This window comes from Pectinophora gossypiella, chromosome 12 (assembly GCF_024362695.1).
Source record: "Pectinophora gossypiella chromosome 12, ilPecGoss1.1, whole genome shotgun sequence".
Classification (NCBI taxonomy): domain Eukaryota; kingdom Metazoa; phylum Arthropoda; class Insecta; order Lepidoptera; family Gelechiidae; genus Pectinophora; species Pectinophora gossypiella.
The window spans coordinates 14,767,534-14,782,804 of record NC_065415.1 but is presented as its reverse complement, the minus strand read 5'-3'; the positions used below and the strand labels follow the sequence as shown (position 1 = coordinate 14,782,804).

Here is a 15,271-nt window from a genome sequence, read left to right as displayed (position 1 = left end):
AATAAGCATTTCGTTATAAAACAATCAATAACCGTTTCGTTATTTGCGTTTCGTTGTTGGTTTACATATACATATATACATAAACTCACGACTATTTCCCACCGGGGTAAGCAGAGACTATAGAATTCAATTTAACCCAACCCATTATTATACATCATCATTATTTTTTTTCAGTTCATCATTATTTTTTTTCCATTTTTTTTTCATTTGTTGGTTTAACAAAGTAAATATCCCACAGAGGTAGATAGAGGCTCAAGGAGTATTAAAACTCGATATTCTTGCATCACAGTTGGTTAGTCAGACGACTCAAGTGTAATAAAATAAATACTTGCCTATGTAATTAGGAATTCAAGTAGAAATATTTTATTTTTTTCTCTGTAGACAGACATTAATTGAGACAGATGTAACTTCCTATTCATTCGTACAAGGCTGTTTGGATTTATAAATCACTATTCTTCTATTCCTCTCTTTCCTTGTAGCTTCCCTTCTATGATGTTTTTAATAAACTAGTCATTTCTTATTAAGTGTCCAATCATCTTGCCTCTTCTGTCCTCAATACATGTCAATATTTTTTCTTTGAGGGGAAGACCAAGGAGAGCCTACATGGGACAGATTAAAGAGATGGTGAACGTCGTGTCTTAAGAAAGTGAAAGAATTGGCCTTTGATAGACAATAATGGAGAAAGCTACACCGACAAGAGCGTGGCTCTTAAATTAGCGATGACTTTTCAATAGTGGACTGGGAGCGATAAAAAGAAAACAAACCGCGCTCAGCTGCTTATCTTCCCGGGCATGTCGTAAAAGCCATAGAACCCTTCCTAGCATAGTGGAGCATTAAGTATACAAAATGGCATAATATTAATAACATAACATAAAGAGCCTATATACGTCCCACTGCAAGGCGCAGGCCTCCCCTGAATCAACCAGCCAACACCCTACGTTGGCTAGTGGTTCGGGCGTTGGGCTCAGGATCTGGAGGGCCGGGTTCGATTCCCGATGGGGATTTTTTCGATGGATATAGAGATAGCCCGGATAGAGGCGCACCAAACATCACAGCACACATCAAACATCGTGAGGAAACCCACATTCCTGAGAAATACATTTTCGGAGGTACCTATGTGACCCAACTTGTATACATCAGGAATTAGACTGTTACATAAGCCAAAAAAAAAAATATAGGTGCACACAACATTTGCAGTGTAAAACAACGTAATCGTTTAGATCACAAAGTGATTTTTGTGTTATGTCCCCACCGGGAATCGAACCCGGGACCTCCGGATCGTAAGCCCAACGTTCAACCACTGGACCACGGAGGCCGTACTACACGGAGGGAGTACTGAGATGATGACTGAGGAATACATGTGGTGTCACTCACACTTACCTAGAGTGGGAAAACGGCAGGAGGATGATGATTAGGGAATGCAAGAGAATTTATGTCTGACAGCATGTGTATATGTCGTGGCTAAATCATAGAATTGATCATTTCATGATGTGCTCGATCATTATATCATCATATTTCATGAAATAGAATATCATTCGTTGGCCAAATCATGATGTAGTTTGGCCAGTTCAATGAACACAAAACGTTTAACGATATGAGCAACTAAATGCATGATTACTTCATGATATGGCCAAAAGTTAGCATTTTTATTACACCACATAGCATGGACACCGCCTACATTAACGATACGGCTAAACGTTGATTGATATATCATTAAACGTTGACGTTTCAACGATATGGTCAACTTAAGTTGGTCATTTCATTAAAAATGACCATTTCATGAAATGGTCGAACACATCATGAAATGTTCAATTTTACGATCTGGCCACGACATATACATTCAACAGGCCTCAAGGTATAATTTAAATACGTTTTACATAAGCATTTACTGATAGCACATTAAGATATGCAATTCATCGTCAATAGCGTACAACATTGTTAATTTGCAAATGCGAAACGCATTCTATAAGTTACAGCGACCAATGGTGACGACATATTTACAAGAAAAAACACATAGACCTATACCACATTAGTCGCGGCATAAAATTCTTATTCAGACCGCATTTATGTACTTCACATAAGTTTCTTTTTAATGCGCGCTTGTCGTTGTAAAATTTTCCCCATGTCAATAGGCATTGTAAGAAAAACTACCATTAAAAATTCATACTCGGTAGTCGAATGTTTGCCCGGTCATTGTATGGTCACATTATTTTAATAACATACCCTAGTTGGGCGTGCGCGTCAGTTTGGGATAGGGTGGCCATTAATTTGGAATTTTGGAGACTTGATGTGTAAAGGTCGGCCGATTTGTATCATTTAAATTAAAAAAAAATAATGATGCACAATTAATTAAAAAAAAATAATCAGGGAGGAGACAACTAGGGATAGCCGTTAGTCCCGGTTACTACTTACTGATGTAAGTTAGTAGTCGTTAAATGAGCCATGTTTTTAGGGGGCTCAATAATAGGTAACTATTATTATTCTGGTAGTGAGGTGGATTACCATCCACCTCATAACCCATACGATAACTAGAAAAGAGGACAGACAGATTCGTCACTACTCACCAGAAGACAACTTGCTATGTATTAAGGTTCCTTCTAAGTTCGTTTTCCAATATCTCATCCAACACAGAGATATTAATTGTTAAAATACATTATGAGGAATGTTCTCCGTCCCGTTCTAGCAACACGGATTTCGTATTTAGCTTGTATTATCATATATGGCATTAGCGACACCTCCTGTCATCTCTTTCTAACTCCCTAATTTTGAATGTTTGTATCTGTGACATTTTTCAACGAATTTCGGTTCTGTTTTTACATTTGACTAATAATTTATGTGTATTCTAGAACGATAGTGAAATTCGTGTCATTTTCTTTAGTTGTCACTTATATGCCATGTCAAAATAAACTTTCTGTCAATTAATTGTGGTTATATCCACCCCAATAGCTTACATGCGTGAATTATATCCAAGTATATGCAAACCAGGAAAAGAAAATACAACAAAAAGCACTCTCGTCAAGAATAACCAGACTTTTCCTCTTACGAAATAGACAATATGAAAAATAGGGTGATTCTCGAATATATTTCCAAAACGACATGGGACAAGAATAAGCAGAGGGTAGAATTGTGTTGTAGAATAAATCTTTTTCGTGTTACTATGTTTCAACGACATTATTTTAAAAGCCCTTAAGTAAATTAAAGACAAAAAAAAAAAAAACGACATTATTTGAGTGCAGTTAGTATATACGAGTAATGTTGTACGTATCATAAAGATAAAGGTACGTTCGGGCGGGGCTCGCTTTCGGAAGGGCTTTATGACGCCTGATATGGTTTTCTATATATTTGTGTGTTATGACGTATTTAAAAAAAAATATGTTGGGTGAATGTGCGAATATACCAAAAAATTGTTTTAAGATAAAGATTATTGCGTCTAAATTTAGGTACAGTTATAAATAATAGTTGCAGTTATAGTTGCAAATTACTAGTCGATTATTAGTCGGGCTTGGATTGTATTTTATTTGATTTGGATTGTAATAGATTCTTTAACACGCTCACTGTCTATGAACTACATGTGAGGCAATACATTTGAAAATCATACGTGCATGTCCCATATGTGGGCCACATCTTTTCTTGCCATAAATAACATTGCACGTGAGGGGTTGATATCTTATACTCAGTTACACAGTGAACGTGTTAAGTTTGTATACTCACAACGATACTCGATAGACTCGTACATAACCTATAGACTAGGGGTTAGTTTCCAGAACACAATTGACACCCATATTGATTTCAGGGCAGCTAGAAGAGATTTCTTTGTTAGAGACAAGGTTACTTTTCATCATTATCTTCAGCCGGAATGGATTATATAAGAATTCTATGCACAATCAGCGACTACAAATACTTAATTATTTATCCATCCAATTAAAGCATGATGGTTACTGCATATCTAAAATCTGTATGCGCGCGCACGTGTACGCCTAAACCGCGCGTCCGCTCCGCGTTTGGGTGCGCACACGCCGCCCATCGCAATGCCTGAAGGTTTTCACGGCCGTCATTCGGACGGCTATCTCGACGATTTGTGCAGAATTCCGACTCGCGTAGTATTGTCACCATTGTCGTATGAATATTGTAATGATTCTTCTTGTATAGGCTGTAAGGTCGACGACCGTCATTGCCATGTCTGGGGGTTAGGGGGAAAACTATTACGGAAAGCGAAAACTTCGAATTCAAAAATATTTTTATTCAGTAGGTAACATAGATACACTTAGAATCATTAATTTTTACATAACGAACGTATCATCCGCCTAAAACGGTTTTAAACTAACTAATCAAACAACAGCTTCTCACGACCTGTATAGTCGGGAAAAAAATCAAAAAGCGACAATTGCAAACTATTTCGGAGAGCGACAAATTCAAATTCAAAAATATGTTTATTCAGTAGGTAAAATAGTTATACTTTCAATCGTGAATTTTTCCATAACGAACGTCTCATCCGCCTAAAACAGTAGTTTTAACCTAACTTCAATCAAACAGCAACTACTCACAACCTGTATACTTAGTCGAGAAAAAAAAACGAAAATGGACAGTCTTAAATATATGGGATTGCTTTGAACTTAGCTTTAATCCCCTGATGTCATAGTTACCTATTATCGAACTGCCAAATGCTTTTCATATTCCATGGGATGTAATTAAATAAGTACCTTAATTAAGAGCCGTGGTAGCCCAGTTGGTAGAACGCTCGCCTCTCACTTTGAGGTCGCAGATTCGAATCCAGCACAGGCCTAAACCAATGCCATACAGTTACATTTTGCACACTTTTCCTATTACGCGAACAGTTACAGGTCTAAATTCACAACAAAATATAAGGTAATTTTAATATCGGCTTATATATAGGCTTTTCCTATTTGTGTTGGCATTTGTTTCCCGGGCTTTGTAATCCTGCAAATACCATCTAATTTTATTTTAAGTTATATCTGTCATTTTCTTATCCGCCGAAAAGGAAAGGGACGGGTAATCGACAAGCATAAAATTTATGGAACACACGTCAATTTTAAGCATAAATCTAAACCAACCGTCTAAAAATTTTACATCCGTCAATAACCCGTCACAGTTAAGTAGACAGCACGTCAAACGGATTGCATACCAGCGAGGTACCTTTTGATTCACCCGGGTTATTCATTCATTTACTCATTCTTCCTAAAATTAAGAGCTGTGAATCATCCGTCTCTTTCCTTTTCGACGGATATGAAAATGTCGGATATAACTTAAAATAAAATTAGGCGGTGTCTGCAGGAATCGGGGCCATTATGTCATTTAAGCGGTTTCTCGCTTAAATTTAATAGCTAGACTAACATGTCTAGCAATTAAATAAGAAATAATCTACAGCCATATTTGGATATTTTATGTACATAACGTATTTATATGTATCAATTGCGACTTGATTTCCTATTACGAGTTGATTTAATAAAGACATAAAAAATATTAAATTCATATTCATATTATGTCAGTACCAAGAGTTGCTGCATGTTACCTTTGGGGCTTCGTCATCACCATCTCTCCACAGGGTCCTCTAACCTAACCTGAAGATTTGACAGGTCCGGTTTTTTTACAAAAGCGACTGCCTGTCTGGCCTCCCAACCTGCTAAGGGAAAAGACCAAGGAAAGAAGGAAGGAAAGGGACATTTAGGGCTATGTTTCTCAATAAATCGAGAGTAGGTGAGTACCAATGATCTTAATTTCTTGTTGTCCCTCTACAATCATCGCATTTCCGAATAGATACATCGTACGTACGTAAACAGCCTATATACGTCCCACTGCTGGGCACAGGCCTCCCCTCAATCAACCGGAGGGGGTATGGAGCATACTCCACCACGCTGCTCCAATGCGGGTTGGTGGAGGTGTTTTTTACGGCTAATAGCCGGGACCAACGGCTTAACGTGCCCTCCGAAGCACGGAATCATCTTACTTTTTCGGACAATCAGGTGATTCAAGCCTGAAAAGTCCTTACCAAACAAAGGACAGTCTCACAAAGTGATTTCGACAATGTCCACATCGGGAATCGAACCCGGACCTCCAGATCGTGAGCCTAACGCTCTAACCACTAGACCACGAAGGCTGTTGGCCACTGAATAGATACATACGAATGCTTATTTCCATGATCATCAATTATTCGATTTATCGTGTAACAGATTTTGAATTTAGAACTTTATATTTGAACTAATTAACATCACCTATGAAGTAAGTACTAAATTTTGAATTCAAATTCTGATATAAGATTAATCTAATAATTGATGAACATGAAAATTAGCATTATTTTTCTTTTTTATTTTATTTTATTTCTTTTCTCTTTTTTGTGTATTGTTTGTTTTATTGTGATGTGTAATGTGAATAATGACATTGTGATTTATTTTATTATTATTTCATAATTAATGTATTTAATGATTTAAATTTAAATTATCAATTTTATTTTACTATTTGCATGTTATAATTTAAATAACAAAAAATGTAGATCAAATGTTAAATGCTGACCAACTGCAAACTTTAATACCATTTTTATTGCGAATAAATGATTAAGAATTATAAATTGAAGAGACACACTACTGTTACGTGAACATAGAAAAACAAATTAAAAAATTTGTTTTAAAAAGCACACTGTGACGTCATAGTAAAAACGTGATAAAATGTCGAACTTATTATTACATTTTTCTTGATTAAAATTCATAAGTAAAATAGAAACAAGAAAATGTTTTTCGTTAGTTCTAGATCTGTCTTTATTTCGTAAACGTGGCACACAACATTTAGATTAATAAATTGTTTTAAGGGGCCTCTACGAGTTGGCTTCGGCCCCACGCACGCCTTCCAAAAGTCCGGGAAACCATAGGCCCGAGATATGGAAATAATAATCATAATAATAATAAACTTTATTGCACAAAAAAAATATTTAAGTATGATGTTTGTTAAATTACTGCGATCAAAAGCAGCTGCCAATACAACAGTTGTCTCTGAAAAAGTAAAACACCACAGACCAAAAATAACAACTGACCCTAACCAAAGTAATATCAATGTGGTCCTGTACCGTACCCTACCAATAATTACAATTACTCGATGGTCCCGGCAAAAAGGTACGCTCTTCACAATTTTAATGCCTCCAATGGAATTTACGCAGCATATCGAGCGCACATCGTAAAAAATGCGCGTAGTGTGTGCTACGAATTTTGATTTCGCATCTAGCTTGTCATATTACAATTTTGAAAAAAGAAAGATGGGTGGAGTCTCTCGTAACTACATGTAGCATTGGCTGTCACTGTCGCCATATTTTTTTGCGGAGGCCATTTTTTTTATTGTTTTTTTTTATGCGCATAGACCTCACTTTTCTACTTATTTAGTAAGGTATACATTTTTATTAGAGTAATAATAATTAACGATGGTACGTACCTTCGTTAATTATTAGTTTTATCTATATTTGGTAATGTTATTAATTTAATTAGGTCTGGAATTAAACTGGTAACAAAGATGTCAAAGGGTGTTTATATCATAGATAGGTTTTATAAGAATGTTGTGGGTGAATAATTGTTGTGGACTAATGGGAAATTAATTATAATTTGGTATATAAACCATACTTATTAGTGGGCAGATTAATGAATTGGGACCTTTCCTTTTACTAGTAGGAACTATGCGTGACACAAAAGGGAAACGTATATACTTACATATCTCTCTGTTTTCGTCTACTTAATAAATAAGGAAATTTTATTTTGTAGTAAGTAAGTCATCATCACTTATTTAAGAGCCACACTCTTGTCAGTGTAACTTTTTAGGACATCTCTTTTTAGGTCAGTTTTTCGGCAGTAGTTTCCCTTATGCGTTCCGCTGCTCTTGCGGGGCAGAAGTAAGTGGGTGAATGTCAAAATCTGCCAAGTTTGGTGGCGAATATTATTTTTTCGTGAAAAATTGTCGGAACCCAAGATCCTTTTGGATTTTTTTCATGTCGGAACCCAATTTTTCACGAAAAAATAATATTAAATTTCGCCACCAAACTTAAAATTTTGATATTCACCCAAGTACGTAGTACATTTTCCTCTTTTACTATTAAGTACCTCTACAAGCGTTTAAATAGATTTATGGTGTGATTAATTTGTATTATAATTATACCTAATATGACATCCGTTTCGCTGTCGTTGAATAAATCAATGTCTATTAGGTTGATTTATTAAGTTAATTTCCTTACAAGTATCTAACGAACATTTTTTCAATGAACTGTCAAACTTACAGTAGGATATTTTGGTTAGACAAAATCGAAAATCGTTTTTTTGTTAATGCTCACAGAGGAAGCACTGTTCTATTTAATTTAGTTATATCCTACAATTGGGTAGTTTCCTAGGTCAAAGATAAATTATGAAATTCTGATTACTAAATAAAGACAGATCGAAAGGTGTCAAAAAAGTTTAAAAAAAAAACTTATTTATGAATTTTAATAATGAAAAATGTACCTATTTAATAGTAAGTGCGACATTTTGTCACGTTTTTCTATGACGTCACAGTTTGCTTTTTCATACAAATTCTATAGTAATTTCGTGTTTTGACGTTTAGTAAAAATTGACCAATTGATAGTAGAAAACAGACTGATAGTTGGAAACTAGCCTATTCTATTTACTTACTTATTACGACTTGGAAAAAAAGCGGCGTTAGGAACTCCTCAACAACAAAAACAATGCTTTGATTTTCTTAATGCCCCTTGGCAATTATCGCATTTCCGAATACAAAAGAATGTTAATTTCCATGTATCAACTATTCGATTTATCGTGTGTCAGAATTTGAATTCCGAACTGAGTACTTTATTGTTGATTTTTTTCATAAATCGAATATGGAAACATGGAAATTATCATTCGTTTGTATTTGGAAATGCGATAATTACCGAGGGACATTGGGTAAATAAAAGTAAGTACTTACATTTGGCAAATATTTATGTTATTTTATAACAGATTGGTGGTCAATGGGGATGCCATATTGAAGAAATAAATCGTGTCTTATTTCCATCACGGCTGACCCAAATAAATCACATTTCCTGACAACTGCAGGAATGTACATAGTTAAAGCATCTAATTATGCTGGTAATATTTTTCCGCAGTAATTACCTTCGATCAATTTATGTCAATTTAGCTCATTAGCCCTACTCCGAGACGAGGCCTGGCCATACTAGAAGTTACACTAATAAGGCATAAAGTCATTTCAATGTGCCATATTATTGAGTATTGGATGTCTTTATAATTTGCTTAGCTATATGTTTACTGGGGGAAAAATAAATAACTAGTTAATCGATTAGAAAAAAAAAACGATGAATAATGATTATAATGACCCTTTCAGAGACTATTTATGATATATTTTACGTCTTTAAAATGCAAAAAGCGTTACAATTTCTCATCATCATCATGAATTTAAGAGCCACGCTCTTGTCGGTGTAGCATTTTCCATTCCAGTCTATCAAAGGCCAATTCCTTGATTTCCCTACAAGATATAACGTTAACCTTTTCTTTAATCTGTTCCTTGTAAGCTCTTCTTGGTCTTCCGATTCCTCTCTTTCCTTCTAGCTTTCCTTCTATGATGTACAATTTCTTTTAACGTGGAAATGATGATTCATAATCATCATCCCCCTTCCGTTATTCTGTTTTTCACAGGGTCCGCTTACCTAACCTGAAGATTTGACAGGTCGGAGATGACAACTGACAGAATTGAATGAAAAAGTAATACATGTTGTGCCGACCACACCTAGAGTGGGATTAGGCTTTTTGGCGGGAAACGGGAACGGGACAGTTGCTTTCTTAATTGAATAATCTAAATAATTAATACGAAGTGGTGTTTTGTGGTTAATAATCACATTAAGTTAGTCGGAAGACATTCGCGAGTGTTATTATATCGGGGTATTCAATGAACAAATTGTATCTGCCTATTTTCGCTTCGTGCCAAGAAGCCGCTTCATAACTCGAAAGTTTATGCGGACTTTTGAGTTAATTCGTTTGGGGTTCGGAGTAGGAGTCTACTCCGAGGGTGGGGGCTTAGGTTTCATCATCATCACCTTTCATCATTTCATCAATCATCAAGAAAAAAAATACGTAAGATATGGCTGTATGGGCATAGTTCCCTTTGCCTTACCCATCAGGGAAAACCTAAACAAAAAAAAAATAGAGTGAGATCAGAGCAAGAGGGTAAGCCTGTAATGTACTAAACAAACTAGATACATTCAGAGACATTCAGAATTTGCCTTTCAACTGTTTAAAGACAGTAGTTAAACAAAAACTTTACAAAAAAGGTTATTATAAAGTTAGTGATTATTTAGAAGATATGAATGCATGGGATTAACTGTCTCAGAACTGATATTAGGCAGCTAAATTACTCAATTGTATACCAATATTTTATGTTTATTTTTATTTTTTTTAAAAGAACGTCTAGGGCCCTGTGCCGAGGTTTTTCTTGCAACTTCTTTTCCCCGGCTATACAGGTTGTGAGAAGCTGCAGTAGTTTTAGGCGGATGAGACGTTCGCTATGTAAAAATTGACGATTCAAAGTGAACTATGTTACCTGCTGAATAAAGATATTTTTGAATTTGAATTTGAAAGATATTATCAAGTGATTTATGTGATGTGTCCCAACTGGGATTCGAACCCGGGACTTCCGGATCGTGAGCCCAACTTTAAACCACTAGACCACAGGGGCCTTGAACAATAAAAAGTCCACACTCAAAAGTTTTCAGTGAAGCTTCAAAATCCATCTATATACAGAAACTTGGAAAGTATAAAACTGAAATTATGCGCAAGAAGACAATCTAAGTTTGGAAGAGTGGAGATTTCCCAAGGCAGGTAATTTGTGCGCAGATCGAGATTGTAGCGATATTATATTCGGTTTATAACTTGAATAGGTGAGCTTGAGTTGGTGAGCCGTGGTAGTCCAGTTGGTAGAACACTTGCCTTTCACTTTGAGGTCACAGGTTCGAAACCAGCATAGGCCCAAACCAATGATTGTCGAATTTGTTTTCGAATTCATGTTTTGAATCATAAATGATTATCACGTGTTCAGCGGTGAAGAAAAATGCATTTTCGGAGGTGAGCTAGCTGTGACCTAACCTGTATTCGGTTGGTTTTCCTTTCGCGGGTTGGAAGGTCAGACGCTTCTGTAAAAAACCGGACCTGTCAAATCTTCAGGTTAGTTAAGCGGACCTTGTGAAAAACGGGATAATGCTAGGGAGATGCAACTGGATTAGGATAGTAGGTATGTGGTTTGAGATTGCAGAACGTCTTTGCTGTTTTATAAAACTTTTTTAAGTACTTATTTTAAAAGTCGATTAAAGGTGGCACCCTTGATGTTAATGTCACCATGCTGGATACTGAGAGAGCTGATCTAGCTCATGAGTCTAAGTTAATATTAAGTGGACTTTTCCGACGCATAATGTTTTTTGCATGCTTTTTTTAAATTATTTTCAATTCCATACTTTCGCAATGAAAAATTCCACTTGATATTATCTCGGTATTCCTTACGATGTCACTTCATCATAATTAATTTAAGAGCCACGCTCTTGTCGGTGTAGTATTCTCAATGCTATTTTTTAGGGAAAAATAGGGCAGTGGTTTCCCTCTTGCCTTCCGCCCCCGCAGTATTCTGTCTGACGCGAGTGGGATGTGATATGTTTCTTTACTTAAACAGTATGGACAATTATCAAAATTTAAGAACACACGACAGAAGCGACACCTGGTGGAAGAAATAGGCAGTTTTTTACCTCATTGATGCGTGATTTCTAGGATTTGTGCCCGGTTAATATCAATAGGTTCGCTTCCTATTACATGGAGCTTAAACATAGCTGGCGCGGAATGGGTGTATAGTATATACACCCTACCCCTTCGGAAGTGGCTTGTGAAGGCGTGACGGACTGTTTTTATGACCGTTTGCAACTTTCTAAGTGGTCAAGTCACATGAACTAAGGCCCCAGTCACATTAACGTTTTTGACCAATTGTTATGTTAGTCTTAGTAGATGTCAAACATGTTAGTGCGACAGGGTTCTAAAGAGAGTGCTTTATACCTACTGGTCATGAATGCGTGTTTAAATCCAGATTAACGGGGCACTTTTAGGGGTCCATTAAACAGTTAAGGTCACTAAACCATTGGCGGCTATGCTAATATACCAATTTCAATGTCAATCATAACTGACACGGTTGCGCGCGCGCACTATAACGCATTTCCTGTGACACCGGAAGGAGGTGGACAGTTACTTTCGCGCCAATTGCATAACAAACGCCATATTGTATAGGTAGGTGCGGTTTATTCTTCGTGAAACCTTTTTTTTACTAGAAATAACGGCCTCTGTGGTCCAGTGGTTGAGCGTTGGACTCACGATCCGGAGGCCCCGGGTTCGAATCCCGGTGGGGACATATCACAAAAATCACTTTGTGATCCCTAGTTTGGTTAGGACATTACAGGCTGATCACCTGATTGTCCGAAAGTAAGATGATCCGTGCTTCGGAAGGCACGTTAAGCCGTTGGTCCCGGTTACTACTTACTGATGTAAGTAAGTAGTCGTTACATGAGTCATGTCAGGGGCCTTTGGCGGCTCAATAGTAACCCTGACACCAGGGTTGATGAGGTTGGTACGTCACCTCACAACCCACACGATAAGAAGAAGACTAGAAATAAATACCACCACCTAACACAGTTGGCTCGACCATTGTAGACGGCGATACGGCTCACCATTATCACGTTGGTCTAACAGAAAGCTTCGTGAGTTATTTAGTTCATCTTGCGATGGAGTAGAGATATAATCTTAAGCTTATATAACCTAAGTTTGCTTTAAACCAATTGCTTTTCAAATTCAAATTATTTCTTTTCAGACACAGGTCCATAGATGTTAGTAACAATGCAAACTTAAAGCTAGGGTTAGATTTGCATTTGTTTTCATTTATAATAAGCATTGTGCAAATATTATTAAGTATTGTATTGGTCATACAGACAGACTTATTTATTATTTATTTATTTATTTTTAGGGAAATTAACAGCAAGATAGCACAAATGTAAAACGCTATAAGAATCTAAATGCTAACAAAAAAAAAACACATATATGTGTCTACTTAACTAACTACTAAAACCTTTAACCATCATCATCTTCTTCATACCTTTTGACCTTTCCAACCTCCAAGCACAAAGGTAATCGACACATGTGACAACAACGTAGACTCCCGCGCATACAATATGGCGGCGGGCGAATTAGGCCTAAACCCGCAACGGTGCGCGTCCGGCGGATGTGCGCGGAAAGTAAAGTAAGGCGCACGCGCATATGCGCTCAGTATTCGAAACGTGCGCGTTGCCCGGTAGACCTTCCAAGAAAAGGGATGGAACTTCGGAAAATTGAAACATAATATAAACATGATAATTAGTTGTTTGGATCATAAATGCTCAGTGGTGAAGGAAAATATCGTGAGGAAATCCACATTCCCGAGAAATGCATTTTCTGTTTTGGGCTTCACGGGTAGGAAGGTCAGGCAGTCGCTTCTGTAAAAAAATCTGACCTATCAAATATTTAGGTTAGACAAGCGGACCCTGTCAAAACGGGATAACGCTATGGAGATTATCATCATGAAAAAAAAATCATAAACATCAAAACGAACAAAAATAAAACATAAGAAAAGAGTAATAATAAAATAAAAAATAATACATAATATATATATAAACAAATAGCCTATACAATATAATAATACATATAAGGAGAATAAGAAAACGTAAAATAAGAAAACGAAAATAAGAAAAAGAATAAGATAATGACGCTTTTCGTATTATAATGAAACTACCCCGTTACTGCAGTGCATCGGGCATGTTCGCTGACGCGCGAGTGCCTGACGTCTACTCCATTCTAAGAACTGCCTCCTTCTGGGACCGGCTCCGTAACAGCCAGAACGGTATCCTGATGACTATCAGTGAAGACTTCGCAAACCCTTTTGCGAAACATTGGATGTCCCTACATCGGCCTGGGAAAACATAATAATAATATTGTATGACCTATTTTATTTCATATTTTATATCATTTTATTGTATAATTTTATTTTATTGTATCTTTTATTTTTGTTGTATATGGGTTTGTTTTATGCCTGAAATAAATGATATTATTATTATTATTAAAACCACTTCCAAGTTATGCCTGCAGGAAAAGCGCCTTCACTCTTGCCCTCTTAATTATGAATCATTAATTGTCATAATTATAAAACTGACGTTTTTGTAGATGTTTTTGGTCTATTACAGAAACGACATGTAACAAAGGTCTTAAGCGAAAACAGTTAATTTATTACTTTGCAAGAAACTGATTGGACTTTTGCACCTTATCTTACCTAGTTACCTACTAAACTAGACCTATCTCAACAACTCACACGTTCCCATACCAAACACAAACCTAAACGGACCAAAACGTTTCAGTCCACAACCAAAAGCGTCGTGTGTACCAACATCCACCATAACAGTCGAACCACTTTCCTAACTAATCAAAAACAAAACGTAAACCAAACGTAAACCCATTCATACAACGTTATGTAACCCAGACATTCCTTTTGGGGATGGTCGCACCAAAAAAGAAAATCGCACTGGTTAAGAGCATCTTTAGCGGTCACCTGTTAAGGCGCCCTGCCTTACTCAGGCTGCGAAGTAGGGCTGCCATCAGTTGATTGATTCTTTGGACAGACAGACACCGCTCTCCGTAATTCGACACACGACAAAAGCCACAGCCAAAAGAAGACATCTTGCAACCAACCACAATTGGTAATTAATGACGTCTTTAAACTTCTGGTAGAAAGGTCTGGTAGATCATATTTCACTAGATACATTATGGTAGTCATTTATTCAACGTAATTATTGCAAGAAAAACTAAATAAAACAGCATTAAATCCACCACAGGCTTCGTCAAAGTAGTCTAGGCTTCGTTATGGTAGTTGTATCTCTTTGAGGAAAATTCGAAATGTTCAGTTTAAAAGTGTTATTTTTTAATGGTTTTTACCATCTGGTATATCATTTACATATTATACATATACATAAACAGCCTATATACGTCCCACTGCTGGGCACAGGCCTCCCCTCAATCAACCGGAGGGGGTATGGAGCATACTCCACCACGCTGCTCCAATGCGGGTTGGTGGAGGTGTTTTTCCGGCTAATAGCCGGGACCAACGGCTTAACGTGCCCTCCGAAGCACGGAATCATCTTACTTTTTCGGACAATCAGGTGATTCAAGCCTGAAAAGTCCTTACCAAA

General features: G+C 36.7%; 1 non-coding gene across 1 annotated transcript; it reads right to left on the bottom strand.

Moving 5' to 3' along the window:
* Positions 1 to 1,243: 1,243 nt before the first annotated feature.
* Positions 1,244 to 1,315, bottom strand: Trnav-uac (transfer RNA valine (anticodon UAC)). Its single transcript has one exon. It is a non-coding gene; the product is annotated as a tRNA-Val (tRNA).
* Positions 1,316 to 15,271: the final 13,956 nt, after the last annotated feature.